The sequence below is a fragment of the Theropithecus gelada genome, chromosome 1 (assembly GCF_003255815.1).
Source record: "Theropithecus gelada isolate Dixy chromosome 1, Tgel_1.0, whole genome shotgun sequence".
Taxonomy (NCBI): domain Eukaryota; kingdom Metazoa; phylum Chordata; class Mammalia; order Primates; family Cercopithecidae; genus Theropithecus; species Theropithecus gelada.
In genome coordinates, this window is record NC_037668.1 from 13,994,863 (window position 1) to 14,011,505 (window position 16,643).

The following is a 16,643-nucleotide window of genomic DNA, read 5'->3' on the forward strand; positions in this document are numbered from 1 at the left end:
TCTCAGTGCTTAATTGTGCTTGGTAATCAATACTGTCAGAGGAAGGCGGTGAGTATATGTATGATGATAGAAAGAGAAAATAAAGAGAGGAAACGGAAATTATTTCCTCACACATAAAGCATGGGAAAATTCAGTTATTTCACCAAACACGAAAGAACTCAGATTTCTCTTGCAAATACCCGCTTAGTGTCCCCAAACAATTATGTGGGTACCCTGGGGTTCCAAAGAACAGGATAAAGAAACCCAGCCCTAGGAAACTGCATGTCTTCACTGGGGCCGGCTGGGCGTGTTGCTGTGCAGTTCTGGGTGGTTGGGTTTCTCATACCTCACCAGCTGCACCTAGACCAGCAACCCCCGTCCTGAGGGGCTGACCCGCAGTTCTGTGCTAGCCACGCTCTTTCGTTCTCCAGAGGCTGGAGCCAGGGTCAAGGGCAGAAACAGCTTACAAATCTCAGTTATATCCAAGTGTCCAATTAATTAGTGTTGAGGGTGAATCTAAGTTTTCAATAATTTTTTTCTGTTTGTTTGTTTTCTACAGCCAAAGTTCTCTTTATTAAAGACCCCGGGAGCTCATGTTTGTTTCTTATCTTTACCAAGCTTCCAGGAGCTTTCATTTTCCTCACTTCCCACATAGAAGCTCAACAGCTACCCCGTGAGCTGTTTTCCCTGGAGACTCCTGCCCATCCCCATGAATCAATCTGTGATCTAAGGCCACGCTTTTGACGGTGCTTTATGGGCTCTGGAGTACTGGCTTCTGGCTGCTCGGTTCTCAACGTCAGATGAAGACAAGGGCTGGGCCTGGCACCTTGCTAGAAACTGAGTCATTGTTATTGGGTTCAGTCAAAATGTATTTGATTACAGGGGATGGTGGATTACTGTGATTTATTTTATTCTCCAAACTGCAGAAGGTCTCCTGGGCTTTGGTAAAGTTCTCTAGGATAGCTGTGAGTAGTCGAGCTATTGGAAACTTTTATACACACATATACACATACAGATTTACTTATACACGTGTATATGTACCTTTAATATGTGAAAGTGTGTAAATAATTAAATGCCAGTTTTGAAATATCAACATTGCAATGAAGAGTAGTTTGTTTTCTCCTTGTCAGTGAGGCTGGAGAAGCCCTAGAATTTTCTTCATTCCTGTTATGCTCAGTACCTGCAAGGCCTTTAAAATAAAATCATCATTATTTAAAAGTGTGATAATACCAATGAGGAAATACAAGGACCACTTCCATACAAAGCATGAACCAGGCCCAGGAGAGAAATTATCTGACAGGCACCTGAAACTTAACATGTCTTAAACTTAACCTCTGAATTTCTCTCAAATCTTATCTCCATATCTCACTTCCCCATCACAGTAAATGACATGTCCATCCCCTAGTTTTCATGTCAGACACCTGGGAATCATTCCTAATTCTTTACTCCTCACGTAAAACCATCAGCAAATCCTTTCATGCCAATTTCCAAAACATACCTTAAATCCATGCACTTTTTTTCATCACTCTGGAGGAAGTTACTATCTTTCACCTCATTTAGTACGTGTTTTTTTTTTCTTTTTTAACCAGTGTTTTCACTGTAGCTCTTCAGTCTATTCTCCACGATATAAACAAAGTAACCTTAAAAAGGATGAATTGGCTGGGCGCTGTGGCTCATGTCTATAATCCCTGCATTTTGGGAGGCCGAGGCGGGTGGATCACGCGGTCAAGATATTGAGACCATCCTGGCCAACACGGTGAAACCCTGTCCCTACTAAAAATACAAAACTCAGCCAGGTGTGGTGGCACGCACCGGTAGTCCCAGCTACTCAGGAGGCTGAGGCAGGAGAATTGCTTGAACCCAGGAGGCGGAGGCTGCAGTGAGCCAGAGTGAGACTCTGTCTTAAAAAAAAAAAGTATGAATCATACCACTTTCTTCCTTAAGAACCTTTCATGGCTTCCTAATGTAATTAGTATGAAACCCAAGATTTTTGGCAGGCCTGCCAGGCCCCAGTACCTCTCCAGTTTCGCTTCATGCCCTTCTCGCGCCACCCACTATGTTCCAGCCGAACCATGCTAATTTCAGTATCTCCAAAGTGCCAAGACCTTCTTGCCGCAGGACCTTACCCACACCAGTTCCTTGGACTGGCATACTTGACTCCAGGCTTTCCCAATGGCTGGCTTCTCCATGCCCCTCAGGTGTCTCAGCTTATTTGTCATCTCCTCAGAGAGGTCTTCTCTGAGTACCCTGTCAAATACCTACCTATCCCCAACACACATACACACACACCCCATCATTTTGTATCACAACCCCGTTTGTATCCGTCATAGCAATTATGTATTTTATCTTGCCCACTGTGTGAAGTCAGGAACCAAATTTTTCTTGCTCATCATTTGTTCACCAGCATCTGGCACAGTGCCTGCACTCTATCAAAGATCAGTAAATAGCTGTTAAATAAGTGAGAGGGAAGAAGGATCTGTATGAGCTTGGGTGGCCAGGAGAGATTTCATGCTGGTTATGGTACATGAGGTGGACCCTATATGAGGCTGGGGGTGGAGGACACACAGGGGACAACAGGAATGAGGAAATGGCAGTGGGAATGGACGGATAAAGAAAAGCAGGCCAGATGACAGTGAAGGGAACAGCTTAAACAAAATTGATCATGTGCATAATAGAATGTGAAACTGAAAAGGGAGGGAAGAATGAATAGCCCCAAAAGCCACGAAAAGGAATTTCATCTTGATATGGGAAGCAACTAGGACCCACTCTTTGGTCTTAGAGACTTACATACTAAGTATTTTATCAAATGAGTCTGGCCGGGGCAAGCAGGATGGATTGAAGCAAGGACAGGCTGGAAGAGCTGACTGGAAGCATACACGTATTCTGGGGCTGAGGAGGTGAGGTTCCTGGCGATGCAATGGAGAATAAAGGGTGAAGCAAAGGCAGTTGTGAAGGAAGAACCCCCAAGACTTCGTTGGATAATGGGGGCAATCACGGAGATATTGGAGAAGAGGCAGAAATCAAACATGATGTGGTGATTTTGAGACTGAGAAGCTGAAAGAAAGGTAGAATCGTGTTGGAAGGGGCCACCCTACTGCCCTACAGTATCCCTGACAGGTGGCCAGCACCTCCACTTGAGCCATCCGATAATGGGAGGTCATTCTACTGAACGTCATTAGCACTAATATTTAGAAAATTCTGCTGCCTAATGAATCAGGCTTCTTTTAGCTTTTTGCCCATTCGTCCCAATTCTGACTGTAGGAGTAAACACAGAGTAACAGCAGTCCTTCTTTCTCATCCCAGCCCTTCAGATAGTTGAAAACAGTTATTACTTCCCTCCTAATTTTCTTTTTCCCAAGCTAAATGCCCTGGTCCATCAATCAAGACCAATGAGATGAGGTTTTGAGTTCCCTAACTGCCCTCATCGTTTTATCTTGTTTTATCACAGTTTACACATACCTCAGAAGAAGAAATAAAGTGTTTGGTGCCCCAGTACTATCTGATCAGCAGAGAACACAGTGAGACTATTACTTTCTTTTATCTGAGCATAGTTTCACTAATAGGCAAAAGTTTCTTTTATCTTTTTTTTTTTTTTTTAACTGCTATGGAGTTATATTGGAATTTTAGGAAATGAAAGCCTCAAGATCTTTTTCATGTAAAAAAAGTCATCACTCCTAATTCTGTATATTATTTTGCTTATTTAAATCCTATATTCAGAATTCTAGTTATTCCTATTTAATTTCAATATTCATTCTGATCTGTTGTTCCACAATCTTAAAGTCCTTAGAAACTTATTCTAACAATCTTTATATCGGTTCTAATTTATCTGTCAAAAGCAAAGCTGGTAATATTTTCATCAAAGTGATACAAGGACCCAGGATAAAGACCTGGAGCTCATAATTGAGGTGCTTTTATCACCCATTTTAAAAAATTGCAGTAAAACATACATAGCAAAAAACTGACCATTTAAACCATTTTTAAGTATACATTAATGTACTGTGGCATTAAGTACATTCACATTGTTGCACAATCATCATCGCCATCCATCTCCCTAACTTTTTCATCATGTAAAATTCTGACTTTGTATCCATTAAACAATAACTTCTCATTTCTCCCTCTGAAGTTTTTGAGGAATTGCCATACTGTTGTCCATAAGGGCTGCACCATTTTGCATTCCCACTAGGAATGTATGAGGGTTCCAATTTCTCTACATTCTTGTCAACATTTATTATTTTTGTTTGTTTTCTTATTGTGGTTTTGGTTTGCATTTCCCTGATGAGTGACATTGAGCATCTTTTCATGTGCTTACTGGCCATTTGTGTATTTTCCATGGAGAAATGTATATTCAAGTCCTTGGCCTGTTTTTTGATGAGGATTTTTGGTGGTTGTTGTGTTGGAGTTCTTTTTATCTTCTGGATATTAATTCCTCATCAGATACATGATTTTCAAATATTTTCTCCCATTCCATGGACTCTCTTTTCACTCTGTTGATTGTGTCCTTTGATGCCTAAAAGTTTTTTTTTTTTTTTTTTTTAATTTTGATAAACTCTAACATATCTATATTTTCTTTCCTTGCCTGGGCTTTTGGTATCATATCCAAGAAATCATTGTGAAATACAATATCATAAAGCTTTTCCCCTGTGTTGTCTTCTCAGACTTTATAGTTAGAGCTAATCTTTAGAGTGACATCAATTCAGTAATTTTTAAATGTTTTCAATATACTTGTGTAATCACTTATAATTCTACCTATTATCATCCAGCTCTCATTCTCCATCTACCTATTGAGTAATTGGCTCTTTGACTGATTCGTCAGTCTCTATAAGGCTAGGAACTGTGGATGCAGCAGTGAACTGGTCAGGAGTGGTCCCACCCTGGGCTCATCAAACCCAGAGTCTGTTGAAGAAGTCGAACACTGAATAAGCAATTACAAGCACAGTCATGGCATGAAAGAAAAGGAAGCTGCCCACATTGAAGACAGGGAAATGCAACCTAAAAGATTTTATCAAATTTCCTGAGAATCGTCTATCTACTCGTCTGTTAACCCAAAGGAGAAAGGAAATAGTTCAGCCAAGTACTGATTCCTAGTGACGATTGCTGCTTTCTTTCCTAAGTGCTCACAGACTTTTCCTTTGTTTAAAGGTACACTCTAGACCAAGGAGCTCTCCGGTCTTTAAATTCTGGAGTCTATCATTTTATGGGTTTTAAAAACTAGGGCCACATTTGCCTTTGTATTTTGGTTCTTTGAGACTAGAAATCTGAAAGTATCTTCATTTCTCATAGATTACTGTCTGAAGTGACATCTATAACTTAACTTTATTTACCCCGGGGTATTACCTACCAAATAGGAAGATCTGAACTCATTGAAATCAACCAGGTGCTGTCCTCGCCTCTCTAAGGTTTCAATTCCTCCCAGCAATCTTGGGCCATTTGTGGCTTAAAGGTAGATTCTCTTGTTAGGAAAGACTTACTAGGAAAGAGAGGGACTTGGATTTAACTGCTTTCATTTTTCTCTCTCTTCGCTATTAAATCTTCTCCCCCAGATGCCGAGCCTGTCTTTTACTTCTTCATTACTTTTTTTCTCAGAATACAGCTTAAGAGCCCTTAGCTTCCCCTTCCTGTCCCCATCTTGCCCAAGCTTCTGCTATTATCATGAGTAAAAATTGGGGAAGTTGGGGAGAAGTCCTTGTTGGGGGTTGAGAGAGTGTTGAGTATGAAGTGATGAAGTAGTGTCTATGTGTGGACAGTTGGAAATTAGGGACAGGGATGAGTGAGCAGTTTGGACTAGCTATGGAGATGTGAATTCCTCCACATGGAGATGAACATAGATTATGTCTCTACAGGAGTGAGAGAATAGAGCGCCAAGTGGAGGGCCAAGAACTCAGTCATGAGGGATTGGTACAGTCCACAGGCAGGAAGAAGTTCCAGCAAAAGAAACTGAAATTCAAGGAATAGGAAGAAAACAGAAATTATCTAGTCCACTTCTCCCATCTAACTGATGAGGAAATGGTTGTCCAGATAAAAATGAATCCGTGACTAAGGCAGCTATGAAAGTATAGAGTGGCATAAGTCCTGAGGGGTTGAGCGAGTGGCTTTCAAGAAATAGGAGGTGGTCCACAGGGCCAAATACTTCTGATCAATCAAAAAAGGTGAGGGCACTAAGGATGGTACTTGAAATTGATTTATATATTGGTCTCCCAGAGTGTGGCTGTGGTAAAGCAGAAGAGAAACCTAAGCATGCGGGGGAAAGGGTGTAAGTGTGAAAGAGGCAAAGAGATACTGAGTTATACATGCTCAGTAGGTTTGGCAGTACCAGGCAAGAGAAATAGGATGGTTAGGTAGAAGAAAAATATAAATAAGCGAAGTTCAAGACAATGGAAATACTACTAATTTGAGATAGAAAGGAAGGAACTAATTAAGTGGGAAGGATTGAGGACAAAAAAGAAGTCCTGCCATCCTTGGCAAGAAGATCACAAGAAGCAGGACAGGAACTGAAGCACAGGTAGCGGTAAACTTTGGGGAAAGAAAGATACCAGAAGTGAAAGGAGAAAGGTGCCACGTGTGATGAAGCAGGTAAAGCAAAGAGACAAAGGGACACATCCCGGAAGCTAGACATGCAGATATGGAAGGAAAACCATGCTGATCCTCAGGTCAAAGGTGAAAGTTTGAGTCCTGCCTCTGCTTCTCCCTGGATATTTGACTTTGATCTCTTTGAGCTGGCTGCTTCACATTTGGATGTCATAGGCTTTTTGCGAAACTGATATCAGATAACATGTGTATGCCTAATATGAGTTATCAGAGCATTTTTGAGAGATGCCTTAGGCTGTAATGCAAAATGACATGAAATGGCTGCTCTGGTGAGTAAATTAGAAAGCTCACAGGATACACCAGCTGGGCAGTAAGAGGGTTCTAGCTGGAGCAGAAAATCGTGATTCTTCTTTCAGAAGGGATACCCAGGGACCCCTCTTGCTGCCCTCCTGGGCACTGAAAGGTAGCACAGAAAAGCCATAGGGAAAGAAGCAGCACAGTGGAAATTCCACGATGGGATGGTGGTGGCCACAGCAGGAAGGCGTTTTCAAGAGCTACTAATCCCTGGAGTCCGCAAGCCCAGCCAGCCCAAGGTGGGGATAACAGCAACACTTTAATAGGGTTACACTGGGGTCACCAGATTCTCAAGCACATCTCTCCTCCTGCTTTTAAGGTTCAGAATCATCTAATTAGAGGACCAAACTCCATCCCTGACCACATGAAAAGCAAAATGAGGCCTGACTCTGACTCAAACTGTTCACAGGGAATGAAGGATGCTGTGGAATCCTGGAACTTCAGATTCTCATGGTAGGCAGGGACTGGCCCGTGTGTGACCCTCTACAATACTTTGGCTAAATGCCAGTGTAAGCTTATAATCCTCTAGTAAAAGAACCCTGTAAGGTAGCCCAATTCATTCATGGTCAGCTCTGATTATTTCAAAGATTTTCCTTATGTTGATCTCAAGTCTATACATCCCTGCAACTTATACAATACTGTTCTGCGTGTGGTCCTCAGTGCCCACATAAATCAAATATTTGATATGCCCTCTGTCTCTTTGATCCCTCCCTCTTGATGGTCTTTCTCCAATTGACAAGCTTGTCTAGCTCTGCTATCAAGTCTGGCTCTCAGATCTGAGCACAGTTCCCTGGCTGTGCTCTGAATTGTGCAGGACGGAACATCACTTCCTTCATTCTGTTGATAAGCCTGTATATCTTTATATGTGCAAAAGAACTCTAATATAGCATCTCCTTCATGGAATTATCCTAGGAATCACATAGATGAGGTATGGAAAGCACCTCCTAATATGAAAAGTGTTATACAAATATAAGGCATTGCCAGGATAGCCATTGCACATTTAGGACTTTAAGGAACACATTATACTATTGATTCACACTGAACAAATCCCTCCCTAAAACCCCTCTTCAGTTGTGGGCAACTGACTTTGAGGACTCAAGATCAGAACTCTGCATTTGTCTACATTAAGTTTCATCTTAAAATATTTGGCCTAGGATCTAAAACTGATATCAGCACAAACATATTTAAGACATCTATCATTTATTCAGTCATTCAGTTAGTCATCCAGTAAGTGATTTTCCCCAGTTTTATGTCTTCAGTAAAGGTGACCAGTCTGTACCCTGTATCTTTACTCAGCTGTATTTTATGTAAATCTTTGAAAAAAATGTGTCCAACAGGGCAAAGGCCTATCATACAACATGGGATACTTCCCTGAAGAACAGCTGACCACTGAATTAGTTTCTTTATTAATTCAGCAAATTCATTCAATAAGTACAAACTGAGCCCCTACTACATGCCAGCATCCAGCATGTTCACTGCATACAGCAGTGAACCAGCCAAAGTTCCTGCTTTTTGCAGGGAAGGATACAGGGGATAATAAACCCTTAAAAACAATCAGTAATATTTTTTAGCTTGCCTATGTGCCAGCCATTGTTCTAAATGCTTTATGTGTTTATTCCTCACAAAGCCCTATGAGGTAAGTACTCTTCTTGTTCCCATTTTATAGATTAAAATGCAGAGAAGTTGTCACTTGCTCAAGGTCATATGGATCCTAAAGGATGAAGCATCAACCGGGGTAGTCTATCCGCAGAGCCTGTGTGTTTAGCCACTGGGCTTCTACTGTGTCTCTGTAGAAATAAACACTCAGTTAAATGTATACGTATACGCATATATTCCCACGTGAGAGACGGTGATATTTAAGCTGAGATCTAAAATGACAAGAGGGAGCCAACTCCTTGAGATCTGTGGGGAGAGCAAAAGGGAGTGTGGCAGAGGACGAGGCTGGAGAGGCAGGCAGGGGGCCTATTCCATGAGGCCTTGTACATCAGGGATTGGGGCTCCAGTAATTTAACCAGTGGTGAACGTGCCTAGTTGCTTCAGTATCCAGCCCATCCATACCCATCTTGCCCACAAATATACTGTGAATGATTTCCTTTCCTGATCCCCATACATGATCAAAGGACACTCCCTTTATACTCCAAACCATTACCTTCCAGTCTTCACCATCAGTGTGGCACAGAAAAATACACTGTTTTGTTTTTGCTTTAGTTTTTGTTTTTTTTTTGAGAGTCTTGCTCTGTCATCCAGGCTAGGGTGCAGTGGCATGAACATGGGCCACCACAGCCTTGACTTCCCATGTCCAAGAAGTCTTCCCACCTCAGCCTCCTGAGTAGCTGAGACTACAGGCACTTGCCACTATGTCAAGCTAAATTTTAAATTTTTTGTAGAGATGAGGTTTTGCCATGTTGCTCAGGCTAGCCTCGAACTCCTGGGCTCAAGAGATCCTCTGACCTCAGCCTCTCAGAGTGCTAGGATTACAGGTGTGAGCCACCTGGCCAAGATGTACTCCAGATGCACAATCGCAGTTCAGAATCCATTAAATCTCCATGGTGCTACATGACCTCAGCCAAGCCACAGGCTCTCTGATCTTCAGTTTCCAGGGATTTTTCCCCATTGTTCCATAATATTACCTTACTCCTAGAACTGAACCCCTAAGGTATTCAGCATTTTGGAATATTTGACCTAGAGAACAACCATTCCTTCAACCTTTCCCCTTCCTGATCTCTTCCATCCTTCTCTCTGCAAGGCCCAGGTAAGCTGTGCCTACCTTTATGCAGCTGGCTTCAGTTACTAACAGCTCCAGGGACTGCTCTCTCATCTCCCAAAAGCCCTGCTGGTTTGACCCCATCAAGTTCTACTTACCCAAGTGTTATACAACCCTCCCCTTAATTACACACTCAATCAGTTCCTCCCAAGCTCAGCAATTTGCGGTCTCTGGGCATCCCCCAGCTGCTTTTCCGGAGGTAGCTCCTAGGCTGGGTCTTGGCAAGCCTCTGAAGCACTGCTTGGGTTTTTAAGGCCACAGTGTCCAGAGTTGAAAGCCTTGCAGCTATTTCACACTCTATTTCCTTCTAAATTAATTCTCTGGTGAATACTGTCCTTTGCAGTGATTCAGTGCAGGCCATTTCCTTACATCTTTCCCTTACCTTTGAGACTTTTAATCTCTCTCAAATCCAGATTTTCCTTTGTGAAAGGCTTTCCTCAGAGAAAAATGCCCTGCTTTCCTACCAACATAAACAGCTCTACCAACACTGGTCCCAGCCTCCCGGCACACTCCCTTTACTGGTTGACCTAGCCGTACCTTTGATTTCAAAGCACACATACTTGCCTTCTCTAAAAATCTCTGTACCAGAGAGCGACTCAAACTTCTTGGCATACAGTAAGCTTCTGGACCCTAGTTTCCTTAAGCCCCAAATACAAGAAGATGCAGGTTCAAAATTTGTATCTGAGGAGGTAGCGCCTTCCATACCCTTTCATAGGGTTATTTTGCTTACACCCCCTCCCTCACCCCCAGCAGATAGTATCACCATCCTTCCATGTGGATAAATAGAAACTCTGGTCACAGGGCCCAGGAAAGTGGTAAAACTGGAATCCAAATCCCTGGCTCTTGTCTTCAAAGTGGGTGCTTCTTTCAACATCCTTCATGTGGCTTAAACATCCCCTAAAACAGCCTGGTCTTCAGCCACCAAGATCTTACCACCCAGGGGCAAGCCATCTAGGTCCAGGCACCCACTGCCCACAGCCCTGAGGAATGCTCTGGAGGAGCCACAAAGAGGCTTCTCTGGCATAGCAGGAGCAATGCCTTATATTTGTGTAACACGTTTCATATTAGGAAGTGCTTTCCATACCTCATCTATGTGATTCCTAGGATAACTCCATGAGGGAGATACTATATTAGAGTCCCATTGCACAAATCAAGATATACAGGCTTATCAACAGGAAGTTAATGGACTTGCCCAAACTCACACAGGTAGTAGGTACAGAGCAGGACTTGAACTCAGAGCACATGACTCCAAGATCAGTGGTCTCTTGAGTTCTCAGACATGGTGACTGTGGGCTACTGCCCCCCCTCCCAATTTCTTCAGGAAAAGGCACATTTTATTTAAAGGCCAAATGGAGAACGGAATCCTGAGAAAACCAGCTTTTTACTGGGGAAAGTGTTTTTCAGTTCTCTCCAGCCAGCCTTAGACAGGGGCCAGGTTTCTAGAGGCTGGCAGGGTGGACTGGGAGGGGCCAGGCTGCGAAGTCCCCTTGGCCACTGGAGGGCAGGGTCTGAACAGAGCACACAGCCGTCTCCCGGGGGAATTCCCCACCCAGCAGAAGGGACTCATCGCTGCCTAGCAGCCCCAGGACACGCTCTAACCCAGAGCTGAAGAATGATCCCTTCCTGGCATGTAGTAGACAGGGCAGGTGCCCTTAGCCCACCCCTCCCCCCACAGCCCACCCAGCCTCCTCTGCAGGTAGATGACAGTGCCCTAGAGGATTCCAGCTGAGGAAAAGGGGTGCCAGGTGCCACTGACAAAGACTTGAGTTTCCTACAATGAAGATAAACAGGTCAGCCTGCCAGATCCCGGTGCTTCGAGGACTAGGGGAGGGTGGGACGGGAACTCTCTCCTCCTCCCTCTTCAGTTGGGCCCTTCAGGGTTTCTGTCCCCTTGCTGTCGTTTTTAAAGATCCACGTGGAACTGTTACAGGGGAATTGACACACGGCAGTGAAGGGTCTTGTCTAATGACAGTCCTTCATCCCAGGGCCTGCCAGAGCCAAAAGCTCTGTAAGATAAGCCACGAGGCCCTCGGGAAGAGCTATCAGGGCAGCCGCAGATGAAGTTGGCCTTCCCTGGCAAGCCTGGCTCTCCTCCGTCCTGGGAAGCCTTTTACTTTGCCATACACGGGTGAGAGCCTGCTGTGGGAATTCTTTAACCTCAACAGCACCCTGAGGCCCCTTAGAGAAAGGAGTCAAGGCAGGGACAGGTTAGGAATTTATGAGGAGCTTTTCACACCCTATTTTCCATCCTCAGGACAAATCATCAGGTAGATAAACATTAACTTTCCCGCTTTATAGTTGGGAAAATGGAAGCTCAGAGAAATTAAGAGACATGCCCACAGTCACACAACTCGTGAGTGAGGGAGTCAGGGTTCTGTACAAATCTCCTGCACACACAGGCACAGTGCCCCACAGTGCCCCGGGAAGGGCAGGCGGAGACGGGGCGCTGCCTGCAGAGGAGCATCGCCAAAGGCTCCCTTGGCTTGGGAAACCTACCATAGTTAAGAATCTCGTGGGAAGTGAGATGAAAGAGAAAAGGAAAAATAAGCACATTTGAAGGCACTTATACGTTTCCTTAATTAATTCTCACAACAACCCTAATTAGTACTATCATTATGCCCATTTTCACATGAGAGGAAAAACAGACTCAGAAACACCCATCCAAGGGTTGCAAAGAAATAAATACGCTGTCAGAATTTGAATCCAGCTAAAGCCTTGGTGTTTTCCTTTACTCCATGCTGTCCCCTAGTGGTGTGTGGAAGGAGAGTGCACAGAAGCCACCCAGGTGCCAACAGAAAAGAGTTAAGTCTTAGTGTTCTGAACTCATTTATTCATTCAGTAAATTTTGCTGAGGTCCACTTTGTACAGTCTCTGTACTTGGTTCTAGAAATACAATAAAAGACAAGACAACCTCCTACTGAAGGACAAACAGAAACACGGGAGGCCTAGAGATAACTGGATTAGACAGGAAAAGGGAGTGTGTGTCAGGGGTCAGGTGATGGAAAAAATGTGTGCCAAGGTGAAGAGGCCAGAGAAGTGCCATTTCCTTTTTTTAAAACATACTATGGGTCTGGCTAGGGAGACAGGTGAGGGGTGAAGCTGGAGAGGTAGGCAGGGGCCAGGTCTCAGGGGGTAATGGAAAGCAAGTGAGGGTATGGCTCATTAGGAAGCCACTGTGGTAACCTAGGAGGGTGGCCTTGGGTCCCAGAGAGATGTGACAGAGGGGATGTCATTCAAATGTCCAAGTGTCTGAGCACTAGCATGCAGTAGGCACTATTCCAGGTGCTAGGGACACATCAGGGAGCAAGAAGAAATCTGCCATCATGGAGCTTCCATTTTAGTCAGGGAAATAAGCATATGGATACACAAATATGTAATATCCAGCACTGATAAATACTGCAGGGCAGGGGGAAAGACAGGACAAAGTGTATTCATTTGCTAGGGCCTGCTGTAGCAAAGTATCACAGACCAGGTGGCTTAAACAACAGAAATGTATCTCCTCACAGTGCTAGAGGTTAGAAGTCCAAGATCATGGTGTCGGCAGCGTTGGTTTCTTCTGAGGCCTCTCTCCTTGGCTTGTAGACAGTCATCTTCCCTCTGTGTCTGTGTCCTCATTTCCTCTTCTTATAAGGATTCCAGTCATATTGGATTACAGCCCACCCATATGACATTATTTACCTTAACTACCTCTTAAAAAGCCCTATCTCCAAATATATTGCACCTGAGGTACATTCAGTCCTCAACATCATTGATAGGTTCTTGGAAACTGTAGCTTTAAGTAAAACAACGTATTAGAAAACCAACTGTTTTTCTCATCAATGGTACAAGGCAGCGATGTTGAACAAAACACAATGTTATTCAAGGACCTGCTATATGTCCTTTCACTGAAAGTCAACATTTCCAAGAGCCTATTGACAGCGTCAAGTGAGGACTTACTGTACTAGGGGTTAAGATCTCAACATATGAATTTTGGGGGGACACAATTCAGCCCATGACAGAAGGTGGCTGAGTGTACCTAAGGCAGGAGGTAGAAGGAGGGCCTCTCTGAGATGACAATGAGCTGAGATCTGAATGAAGAGAGGGAGCTACCCACCCAAATGTCTAGGAGAGCATTCCAGGCACAGGAACAACTTGTGCTCACCCCTCAGGGCTACTTGGCATACTCCATCTTCAAGCATAGTAAGAATGGGATAGGATGATGGGAAAAAGGGAGATGTTAGTCAAAAGGTACAAAGTTTCAGTTACACAGGAGAAATAAGTTTTTGTGATCTAGTGCACAGCATGGTGACCATAGTTCATAACAAAATACTGTTGTCTTAGTCTATTTTATGTTGCTGTAACAGAATACCACAGATGTGGTAATTTGCAATGAACAGAAATTTATTCTCTCATAGTTCTGGAAGCTGAGAAGTCCAAGATCAAGGCACCAGCAGGTTAGGGCCTGGTCTCTCTGCTTCCAGGATGGTGCCTGTTGCTGCATCCTCCAGAGAGGAGGAACACTTTGTCATCACATGGCAGAAAAGCAAAAGAGAAGGAACCCGTTCCTGCAAGCCCTTTTAGTAATGGCATTAATCCATTAAACATCCCCATTAGGCTCTACCTTCCAGTAACATTGTGCTGGGCACTAAGTCTCAACCTAAAATTTGGAGAAGACAAAGCACTCAAACCACAGCGACTGTATACTGGAAATCTACTAAAGAGTATATCTTAAACATTTTCACCACAAGAAAAGTGATAAGTAGATGAAGTGATGGATATGTTAATTAGCTTGAGTTAATAATTCCCTCATGCATACATATATCAAAACATCACATTGTACTCCATAAATATACACAATTCTTATCTGTCAATTAAAAAGAAAAGAAAAAGTTTGTATTACAAAAAAAAAAAAAAAAAAGCAGAATGGTAAGATGGCTCGTATGGCTGGGGTGCAGCGAGATGTCATAGGACCGTGAGGGCATTATGACTGGCCCTTAGTTTGAGATGGAAAACCAATGGGGAATTTTGAGCAGAAGAGTGGCATGATCTGACTTTGTTTTAAAGGCAACACTGCATTGAGAATAGATGGGCAGAGAAGGGAAGGGCAGAAAAAGGAAGACTAGTTATGAGGCCTTTACAATAGTCCAGGTAAAAGATGACACTGGGACTAAGACGGTAGCAATGGCAGTCTTGGGACATGGTCAATTCTGGATATAGTTTGAAGAGAGATACAACAGGAGTTACTGATGTAGTAGAGGTAGGATATGAGAAAAAGAGGGGAGTCAAGAGCAATTCTAAAGTTCTTGGCCAAAGCAACAGGGTGAATGGTGGTGCCATTTACCTACATGGGAAAGCCTGTGGAAGGAGTAAGTTTGAAAAGGCCCAGAAATTGAGACTTTATGGTGGACAATGGGAAGTTTGATACCTATTGTGTATCTTAAACACCCAATAGAGACATTGACTAGACTGTTGGAAATGAGACTGGAATTCACAGAGAAAGGTCTAGGTTGAAGATATAAATTTAGCAGATATTGTGTAAATATTTAAAACTGGAAATTTTTTTTTTGAGACGGAGTTTTCACTCTTGTTGCCCAGGCTGGAGTGCAATGGCGCGATCTTGGCTCACTGCAACCTCTGCCTCCTAGGTTGAAGTGATTCTCCTGCCTCAGCCTCCCGAGTAGCTGGGATTATAGGCACACTGTACTCCATAAATATACACATAAATATATAGCCTCCCAACTAGCTGGGATTACACCACACTGTACTCCATATAGTAATTTTATAAAATATAATAATGTTTGTATTTTTAGTAGAGACAGGTTTAGTAGAGACAAGGTTTTGCCATGTTGGCCAGGTTGGTCTCGAACTCCTGGCCTCAGGTGATCTGCCTGCTTTGGCCTCCCAAACTGCTGGGATTGCAGGCGTGAGTCACCGTACCCGGCCTCAAACTGGAAATTCTTGAGATCACCTAGTGGGTGAGTGTAGGGGAAAAGGTGGAAAAAGGGTCCAAGGAGTAAGCCCTGGGATACCCCAACACTTACAGATTAGAAAAAGGTAGATTCAACAGGAACAAATTTGAGAAACTGGAGGAAAACCAAGAGAGCATTTGTCCTAGAAGCCAATGAAGGAAATGGTCTAGGAATACTGATGAGAAGCTTAGTAAGAAGAATGAAAACTGGCTGTTGGATTTACCACACAGAGGCCATTGATGATTTTGACAAGAGCAGTTTCCATGGAGTGGTGGGGGTGAATACTTAATTGTAGTTGGTTCATGAGAGAACCGGAAGGGAAGCATCAGAGGTAGCAACTCTTTTGAGGAGTTCTGCTATAAAGAGGAGAAGGAAAAGAGAACAGTAGTTCAAAGATGCAGAGAAAAAAGTTTAAGACAGGAGATTTTATCACATATTTGTACTGCTAATAGAATAATTGGTCAGGAAAAGAATGGACAATTCAGAAAAAAGATAATAGGAGTCAATGTAAAGCTAGAGGGTTGGGCTTGGATAGGAATAGGGTTGGTTCATTCTTAGTAAGAGGAAGGAAGGCAGGCTATAAAAGCACCAATGCAACTGGGTTAGCAGATTTGGTGGTTGGGTGTTGGGGGATATGGAAGTTTTCTTCTGATCTCTTTTAGTTTCTTAGTAAAATAAGAAATACAGCAACCAGCAGACTAAGGATGGAAAGGGGATACTGAAGATTGAGGATAAAGATACGTGAATAGATTAAAGAAATAAACAGGTAGTATTGATAAAACTTAACTGATTAGACATAGGAAAATGTAAGACAAAGAAAACAAAGACAGATTTCTGATTTGGCAACTGGGTGGATAGTGGAGGTGTCTTTCATTCAGATGGGGAAGTGTGTGGGAGAAGCAGATCTGGGAGGAGAGGGGGTTGATTCTAACATGGCAAGTTTTGTGCCAGTGAAATCCAAGTGGACAAAAGTGTCTGAAGCTCAGAAGAGAAACCTGAGCTTGAGACATCTCAGCTCCCTGATCTAGAAGTTGTCAATATTAAGATAGTAGGAAGTGGAGAGGCTTTTGTGG